The sequence below is a fragment of the Mastomys coucha genome, unplaced genomic scaffold, assembly GCF_008632895.1.
Source record: "Mastomys coucha isolate ucsf_1 unplaced genomic scaffold, UCSF_Mcou_1 pScaffold23, whole genome shotgun sequence".
Taxonomy (NCBI): domain Eukaryota; kingdom Metazoa; phylum Chordata; class Mammalia; order Rodentia; family Muridae; genus Mastomys; species Mastomys coucha.
Window position 1 is genome coordinate 101,715,711 of NW_022196906.1, and position 9,429 is coordinate 101,725,139.

Consider the following 9,429-nt stretch of genomic DNA (forward strand, 5'->3'; position numbering starts at 1 on the left):
CATGACTGGCTTGATACTGGTACATTTGTATACATGCAGAGTACAAACTCAGATATCATGTCCCCTCCCTACTTTGAGATAGGGTCTCTCACTGACCTGTAACTCACCAAGTAGGCTAGGCTGACTGACTTATGAGGCCCAGGATCTGCCTGTCTTCCCCTCCCTAGCACTGGGATGACCAGTGAGCATCATGCCTAGCTTTTGTTTTTCTTAAAATATACTGTAGATTCTGGGGCTCTCTCTGCAGCTCACCATTGCTGGTTGTTGAGGGTCCCATCAGCCCTCATGGAAAGCTTGCCAACTTTGTGTAGAGGTTTTGTTGGGAAGGATCTGGAATTCCTGGTGGGAGAGATGTGCTTAGCTGTTCCTGGATCACTGAAAGCCTCTTTCTGATGCTGAGCCCATGGCTTTGTATCTGTTTCCCCTGACTCTTTATTGCTTAGCTCTTCCTGTGCTAATCTAGGTTGCTGCACATAGCCAGGGGGTTTGTAACAGTCTGGAGAACAGATTTTACTGTGTGCAATGCTGACCCCATGCCCAACCTGGCATCATGTTGGACTCCAAGAATTCCTATTGTCTGAGTAGAGGGTATGCTTAATCGTATTAGCGTCAGCAGGGTTTCTCTGTGTAGTTCTGGCTGTCCTAGAACATGCTCTGTAAACTAGGCTGGCTTCAAACTCAGAGATCCACCTGCCTCTGCTTCCTGAGTGCTGGGGTAAAAGGCATGCACCACCATGGCCCAGCTATTGTCAAGTTATCTCAGAGTTTTTCCCTTCCTGTCAGATCTGTGGGCCTGAACCCTATCAGAAAATTGGACAATCTCCATTCTGAAGCAGTTACGGCACCCTAGGCCCAGGAAGAGTATGAATGACTTCTGTGGGGGGAGGGGGAATGACTATTATTTTAGAGTCACTGTCTTATGATGTATCCCTGATTGGCCTGGAACCCACTACGTAGATCAGGCTATCCTCAAAGTCAAGAGATTGGCTTGCCTCTGCCACTCAAGGGATTGAAGGTGTGTACTACCATGGTCTGTCTAGGAAAAAGACTCTAAAAATTATTTATATATATGTGTGTGTGTGTCTGTGTGAATATATGCCACATGTGTGCTGGTGCCCATTAAGAGGGTGTTGAATCCCCATAAAACTGTGAGCTGGCTGATGTGGGTGCTGGGAACAGAATCTAGGTTCTCTGGGAGAACAGCAAGTACTCTTAACCACTAAACCATCTCTCTTAATGGGGTTTCTATCAAAAGAAGAGTGTTAGAGACTTCAGGCTCAGCAGCCTGAGTGTCTATAAGTGGTTTTTTCCTGAGTACTTGGCTTACTCTAAGAACTTATTAAGTCTGCTTCTCGTTCATCATTTTATAGACAGAGCAACCAACTCTCAGAGAAGCTAAAAAGCTCAAAGTTCTCAGGGCATTTTGGTGTGGGACCAGGTGCTATGGTGCCCTTGGTATCCTAACCTTGAAGCCAAGCCCAGGGTTAGGGGCCTACTTATGGAGAACAAGGGATGGCCATTTTCATGGGATTCATAGTCTGCCTTGGAGACAGGTTATGATAGCCAAGGGCAAAAGACACTGTCATAGGAACTTAACGGATGCTCTGAGGCAAAGAAGAGCTGAGACTTGTGCTGGATGCAGATTACAGATGGCTGTGCCTCTGGATTGGTGAGAGACAACGCTGGGAGACGCTTAGAAAACACAAGTCTGGAGCTAGAAGAGAAGAGGGACCCATCGCCGCCACTTTCTAAGACTGTGTGACCTTGGCTCAGGCTCTTTTCTGCGCCTCAGTTTCCTTACCAGTTAACTAGGGTCGATCCCAAGCACAGAGGCAGGCGACAAAGCAAATACCGTACCGTTGACATTCCCTAAATGTGTGCGAGTGTATGATAAACGCTCCCAGCTCGAAACCGAAACGGTTGCGCAGGTGAGAAAACCAAGGCGCTCCAACATCCCGAAACCGACAGCAAAAGCTCCGCTGCTAGCGAACCTGCGAATGGTGCGCATGCGTCAATTCGTGCCGTCACAGTCACGTGCCCCAGGCATTCTGCACGAGAGGCACGCCCTGACTGACGGAACAGTTGACGAATGGACGCGAAGAATTCCTTCAGGCGTCCGGAGACGAGGCTGTTGATTGAAGATAATCTCAGTCAGGGGCGGGTTCTTTGCTGTCCTTGGTTACTATGACGCCCGGCCCCCGCCCCCTCGGCTGGCCGCCATCTTGTTGTTGATCCGTACCCAGTGGGCAGCGCCAGGAGCTGGACCGAGCGGCCGGTGCGGGGCCGCTTCTGCGGGGCTCAGCCACCTGCGCTGCCTGCCAGGGGGCGGGCCGAGACCTGGAGGCCCGGGGGGCCCAGCTCCCGTGGGGAGCCTTGGGCGCCCGCTGCCCAGGTCGGGCCGGTGAGTGACAGGAGTCGGGCCAAAAGACCCGCCCGACACCCACGGCGAGGGTGGCGGCGGGCGCGGGGTTGTTGCTGGCGCGTGTAGGTAGGGTCGGGACTTAGGGCGAGCATCACTGGAACATCATCCCAGCGTCCTGGTTGGCCTTCCGCCGAGCCTCCCAGATGTTGGCATGGAGGCTGGGAGGGCAGCCCGGGTGGAGGTCGGAGAGCCCTAAGCCCTAGGACCGGCCGGCGGGGTAGCAGCGGGAAACGTACCCGCCTTTCAGACCGAATCCCTGGGTGCCTTAGACCCGGAGTCTTGAGACGTGGTTACTGCCAGCTCGTTCTCCTGGCTGTAACGTTCCTCCAAGTCAGTGATAAACGTACGTCACTCTTAAGATTTCACACTCTTGCGAGTAATTTTTTTCCAGGCCGCTTGAGACTAAGATGAGGCGAAACAGGCCCAAAATGCCTTATGAGCCAAGCAGGGTGGTATCAGGGCCCTGTGCTTTTGGTAGGGCGATGATCCTCTGTCTGGCACCACCGAGAGCCCTCGGAGCCTTCCGTGCTCTTCAGGACTCATTCTTTACTGCTTCTTGAAGAACCTAGCGAAATGTCCACAGTGGCTGAGTTTTATTTGGGGTATAAGTTATTTGGTGCTCAACCATCACTTCTTTTGGAGTATGTAGTTTAGGAGAATAAGGTTGATGGTGATTTGATTAATTTTTGTCTCTTAAAGAGACAGTCCGTTAGGAGAGATAGGAGTGTTAGGACTATTTTTTTTAAGAGACAAAACAACAAAAAACCTGAAATTGTGTATGGGAGCTCATGCACTCGACTGAGGGAGGAGGATTGTCTTGGGTTGCAGGCCAGCCAGAGCTACATAATGTAGCAAGACCCTGACAAAAGCAGAGCTAAAAGCTGTTGATGCTTGATGGAGGCGGGGCTGGCAAGCCCCAAAAGAGTATGCAGCTCTAGAAAGGGTCTTGCTGTAAATCACATTGTTACCCAGGGCCACTTAGGTTCTCCACACAGGTGTTTTGTATGCTGTCATCATATGAAATCCCCAAAAGATGATTAAGGATGCCAAGCAGGTGTACCCCATGTCTGTTAGGATGTCACCTCTGAATGTTTAATTTTGGGAGAAACCAGCCCCCTGGTCTGGAGAGATAGATACCCGTGGGAGACTGGGGCTGAATGCAGCCTGCGAAGGTAGCAAGCTCTGAGGAGACGGAACTTGAGTAGTAGTATTTATTTCATTGCCCTTTCACTTTTCAAATGATTAATAACATGATTAATAACATTTTAGCCACCGGACAGTGGTGGCACATGTCTTTAATCCCAGCACTTGGGAGGCAGAGGCAGGTGGATTTCTGAGTTCGAGGCCAATCTGGGCTTCAGAGTGAGTTCCAGGACAGCCAGGGCTACACAGAGAAACCCTGTCTTGAAAAACCAAATAATTAAATAATATTAGCCTTGGTGAAATAAGTTTCTGGGTAGTTATTATAGGAGAGAGATACTAAAATCTGAGCTTTTTAGAATTGCCTCACGACCAACTTATTTTTTTTTCTTTTTGAGGGATGGGATTAAATTATTCACAGGGTTAAGTTTTTGCTCTTTCTGCTAAAATATCTAACTCTAAGCCTCTTCCATCATTTTGGGTATTGGATCTCTTAGTGATATAGAAGGTGTAATCAAGTTGACAGCATTGACTAATGCGTAAAGTCTTAGGGAGTTCAAGGGCTCATTAAAGTTTCTCTTTGGTCTAATCCTATCTTAGGACTGCTGTCCCAAGAAAATAAAAATACAGGGGAATTTTTCACTCTCTTTGTTTAATGCTTTTATTAGCTCGTGGATATGAATACTGTATCATGCTAGATTCAACAGTTATCCAAAGACACTAGCATCATTTCTGTGGTGAGTATTTTAAGTGCTGCATCATAAAAACCATTATTATAGTAGGGGGTCCTGTGTCTCTGACTTTGCATAATTCATTTGTAAACTTGAACACTTACTCAGTACTCCAGGTTATTTTTGAGATGGTACCCCTTGTGTATCCTAGGCTGTTCTGGAAACTCAGGAATCACCTGTCTTCCTGACTATAGGTGTGTGTATACATGGCTGGCTGGCTGGCTGGCTGGCTGGCTAGCTTAGCTCCCACTCTCCCTCCCTTCTCCCCTCCCCCTCCCCCCCCTTCCTCTGTCAACACCTTGTATCTCTCTACTCAGCTCTGGCTGACCTGGAACTCACTCTGTAGACCAAGCTGGCCTCAAAATCACAAGAGATCCACCTGCTGCTGCTTTTTTAAAAATAAAATAAAATAAAAATTATTTACTATTATACATAAGTATACTGTAGCTGTCTTCAGAAGCACCAGATGTTATAGATGGTTGTGAGCCACTATGTGGTTGCTGGGATTTGAACTCAGGACATTTGGATCAATTTAAGCAGAGCAGTCAGTGCTCTTAACCACTGAGCCATCTCTCCAGCCTCTGAGCCATCTGCTTCTGTCTTTCAAGTGCTGGGGTTAAAGGTGTGGGCTGGTTTAGCACTTTTAAACTATTAAGAACAGCTAGAGATCACAGATGGTGGTTATTCTACACTGATCAGAAGTTTACACAGGTGCAGGCTGCAGAGGCAAGTAGATCTTTGAGTTTGAGGCCACCATAGTCTACAAATTGAATTCCACCACACCAGGGCTACACAGAGAAACCCTGTCTCAAGAAAAAGGAAAAAAGAGAGAGAGAGAGAGAAAGAAACACAGGATTATAGGATGAGATCTGATTTCCTGATGGGGCATCCAAAGAGTTGCTGCCCAGCAGCCCCTGCCCACCTCCTCAGGTTTTGTCCTTAGCACCCACTAACTTAATAGCTTGCTCAGCATTCCATATATATTTTGCTCCCCAGTTCCTCTAGCTAGCTGAGTCCCTCGACCTTTGTCCTTATTTAGCATTCTGTTACTTTACCTTCATCGCTTATCTCCAGAGTCCAGTTCAGGTTCTCCCTAGCTTTATAAAACATCTTTTAAACATTTAGATTTCTGCAGAATATTCCACTCCCATTGAACAGCCAAACCATAAGGCCTCTTAAGCAACAGAGTAGAATTTGCTGTATTTTTGTTGTGTGTGGATTGCCAGTGCTTGTGTGCATGTGTGTGTGTGCCTGTGCATACATGTCACAAAGTGTTGAAGTCAGAGGACAACTTCTGCCATGGGTTTTAGAGATCTAACTTTATTGTCTTGTTAGTGTGGCAGCACCTTTAACCCCTGAGCCCTTTACCAGTGCTGTTTTTTTTTTTTTTTTTTTTTTTTTTTTTTTTTTTTTTTTTTTTTTTCGAGACAGGGTTTCTCTGTGTTGCTGTTTTGTTTTTTGAGACAGACTGTCCCTGTATAGCCTAGGCAGGTCACCAGCTTGTGTTGTAATCCAGGTTGACATCTAACTCTTGATCTTATTTCTTCAACTACCAAAGTGCTAGGATTATACATGTGCACAACCACAACCGATTTGATAATTGCTTTATGTATTTATTATTATTCACTTTAATGGTTGTTTTACCTGAATGTACATCTGAGTACTATAGGCAAGTACCTACCCATAGAGGTGGGAAGAGGATGTTGGCTCCTCTGGAACTGTAGTTACAGTTATAAGCTACTGTATGGGTGCTGGGAATTGTGCCTGGGTCCTCTGGAAGAGCAGTAATCACTAACCATCTCTCTAGTCCAAAACTTTTTGGAGCTGGGTAGTGGTGGCGCTTGCCTTTTTTTTTTTTTTTTTTTTCTTAAAGCCTATAGCACCTGGTATTCCCAGGTGGTCTCTCATCCAAGTACTAACCAGGCCCGACCCTGCTTAGCTTCCAAGATCAGACGAGATCAGGTGCGTTCAGGGTGGTATGGCTGTAGGGTGCTTATCTTTAATCACAGAGGCAAAGACAGGCAGATCTCTTGAGTTTGAGGCCAGTCTGGTCTATAGAGAAAGTTCCAGGGCAGCCAGGGCTACATAGAGAAAGTATTTGGGAGGTAGAGGTGGAAGGATCGCCATTAGTTCAAGACCATTCTAGGCTCTAATGATAAACCCTGTCTCATTAGTAATTTTAATAGTTTTTAGTCATGCCTAGTGTCATGGGCCTATTGTCCTTTCTACCCCAAAGGCTGAGGTAAGTTCAACGTTTGTCTGAGCTATAAAGTAAATTTAAGGCCAGTCTATACAACTTAGTAAAACCCCATCTCAATACTGTAATGAAGTAAGGAGGAAGCTGAAAAGATGGCTCTGTAAGTGTTTGCCATAAGCATAAAGACTTGAGTTTGATTCCTGGTACCCATATGGAAAACTTCCTGTAGGGCTGGAGAGATGGCTCAGCAGTTAAGGGTATTAACTATACTCACAGAAATCCTGAGTTCAGTACCCAGCACCCACATGGCAGCTCACAATCATCTGTAACTTCAGTTCTGGGAGATCTGATGCCTTCTTTTTTGGGTTTGTTTTGATTTGATTCTTTGAAATCAGGGTGTTTCTGTGTAGCCTGGCTGTCCTGTAACTTGCTCTGAAGACCAGGCTGGCCTTGAACTCAGAGATCTGTTTGCATCATCACACCTGGCTCTGACGTCCTTTTCTGATCTCCTCAGGCACTAAGCACATACATGGTTTGTATACATACATACATACATACATACATACATATACATACAGACAGGCAAAATACACATATAAAGAAGTAAGCCTTTAAAAGTTTTTTAAAAAAGTACCTTCATGTAATGGCACAGGTTTGTAATCTCCGTGCTGGGGAGATGAAGGTAGGTAGATCCCTGTAACTTACTAGTTGATAAATGCAAGGCCCAGGCACCAGTGAGACTGTCTCAAAAAACAAACAAACAAACAAACCAAGGGGGGCAGAGAAATGGCTCAGTGGTTTCTGAGAATGCTGTGGAGACATGCAGAGGATGAGTTTGTATCCATGGGGGGATCACTGGCTCTGGCTGGGAGCCTGCTTGAAAAACCATGAGCTCCTACACAGAGAAACCCTGTCTCGAAAAACCAAAAAACAAAACAAAACAAAAAACAAAACACCATGAGCTCTCTAGTTTGTTTTTGGTTTTTTGTTTGTTTTTTATTTATTATATGTATGAATGTTCTGTCTGCATACATACTTGCATGCCAGAAGAGGGCATCAGACCCCATCATTGATGTTGTGAGCCACCATTTGGGTGCTGGGAATTAAACTCGTGACTAGAAGAGCAGCTAGTGCTCTTAACCACTGAGCCATCTCTCCAGCCCAAGCTCTAGATTTAATGAGACCCTGCCTCAAAGGAACAAAACCAAGTGATGGAGTAAGATACTGTTGCCCTTCTCTGGACTCTGCATACACTGCATACGTGGACACACAACAGCATAACAACAGAAGAAGATGGAAGATTTGTAGGGAATGACCTATGTACAACTCCTCCATACCCACCAAAGAAGTGTCTGGGGAAACTTGGTGGTAGAGTTCTTGTGTCATGCATAAGGCCCCAATTTCTCTGGTTGGAGAGATGGCTCTGCAGTTAAGAGCACTGGCTGCTCTTCTAGGGAACCCAGGTTCAATTCCCAGTACCCACACAACAGTTAACAACAAACTGTATACAACTCCAGTCCCAGGAGATCTGACCCCTTTTTTGGTCTCTTCTAGCACCATGGGCACCATATACATTTGATACACAGACATTCAGGCAAAACTCCTATACTTATTTAAAAAAAAAAAGCCCTGGTTTCAGAGATCCCCATATCACTACACCCACACAAATGTTTATTTTAGTGGGACAATAACTGCTTTGGAGAAGGAAACTTTTTTTTTTTTTACTTGAATATAGAAGAAAACTAAATGTTTATAAAGAGGCACTAAATTTGTCTGAGGCAGAAATGGAGTATAATCACACAGGGAAGTGGGATGGAGAGAAATAGGAATGGGAACTTGGTGGCCATGAATCTCACCGCTGGCCATATCTCAAGGAAGAGCCTGTACATGTTGACCTCAGAGCACCTATCTCAGGAGGGGCTGTGTGGTCCACTCCCTGCCTGGCTAGTGCCAGTTATACCTCTTAGAAATGCGTTAGGTAAGCATATTGGTGCTGGTGCTCATAGACTCTCCCCTTGCTTAGGACTTCCTTCTCATCATTTGCCAGACACTTTAGGAGCAGTGATAGGCAGAGTTGGGAAAAGGCTTGGTTTGGGCTTGGAGCAAGAACACAGGTAGGTACTTTGTGACATTAAGTCTGCTGTTGTGGGTTTTTACGTTTATTTTATTTTTGAGCCTAGATTTACTTCGTAGTCCAGATTGGCCTAGGAATGACGTAGCCCATGCTGCCTCACTCTAGTCTCAGCGGTGGTCTTCCCATTTGGTGAGACTCAGCTGTGAGCCACTGTGTTCAGCACACACACCTCCATGGCAGGTTATCACTGTGTCTTCCTTTCTGGCCTAGAACTCACTATGCAGACCAGCTTGGGCTCAGATTCATAAGAGTTCTGTCTAGCTGGGATTAAATGAGGCTGCTGCTGTGCCTGCCAGCATGCATTCAGTTTTAAATATAAATACTTGGTTTTGCTTCAGCAGGATTTGAGTAATGGGTTCCAGTTAGGGAAACCAAAGTTATCTTAGTTTTTTACAAATTGTTTACTTTTTTGGGGGGGGTGTGCATGCTCACATCATTGTGTGCATGTAAATGTCAGACTACAACTGGCTGAACCATCTCACTGTTACCTGGTTCTTTTATGAAAGAACATAGATTAAGATGTGTTTTGTTTTGTTTTTGTTTTGAGACAAGATCTCACTGTGTATACCTGGCTGTCCTGGAACTTACTACTATATAAACCAGGCTGGCCTTGAACTCAGAAAGATCTGCCTGCCTCTGCTTCCTGACTGCTGTGCCACTATGTGTGGCTTAAGCTGGCTCCTTCCTTCCTTCCTTCCTTCTTCCCTCCTTCCCTCCCTCCCTCCCTCCTTTCCTTCCCTTCCTTCCTTCCTTCCTTCCTTCCTTCCTTCCTTCCTTCCTTCCTCCCTCCCTCCCTCCCTCCTTC

General features: G+C 45.9%; 1 protein-coding gene and 1 non-coding gene across 6 annotated transcripts in view; one reads left to right on the forward strand and one right to left on the reverse strand.

Annotated features, from left to right (window-relative positions):
- The first annotated feature begins 2,169 nt into the window (after positions 1–2,169).
- Ip6k1 (inositol hexakisphosphate kinase 1) overlaps positions 2,170–9,429 on the forward strand; it is a 42,317-nt gene continuing 35,057 nt past the window's right edge. For 2 of the 5 annotated variants that reach the window (XM_031343197.1, XM_031343198.1), the window contains exons 1-2: positions 2,170–2,401; positions 4,231–4,299. The gene's annotated coding sequence lies outside the window, so the exon portion shown is untranslated. Of the gene's footprint in view, positions 2,402–2,473; positions 2,766–4,230; positions 4,300–9,429 lie in introns of those variants that run through there. The other 3 variants (XM_031343196.1, XM_031343199.1, XM_031343200.1) reach the window with 2 other exon arrangements.
- LOC116074101 lies at positions 6,165–6,283 on the reverse strand. Its single transcript, XR_004112073.1, has one exon. It is a non-coding gene; the product is annotated as a 5S ribosomal RNA (ribosomal RNA).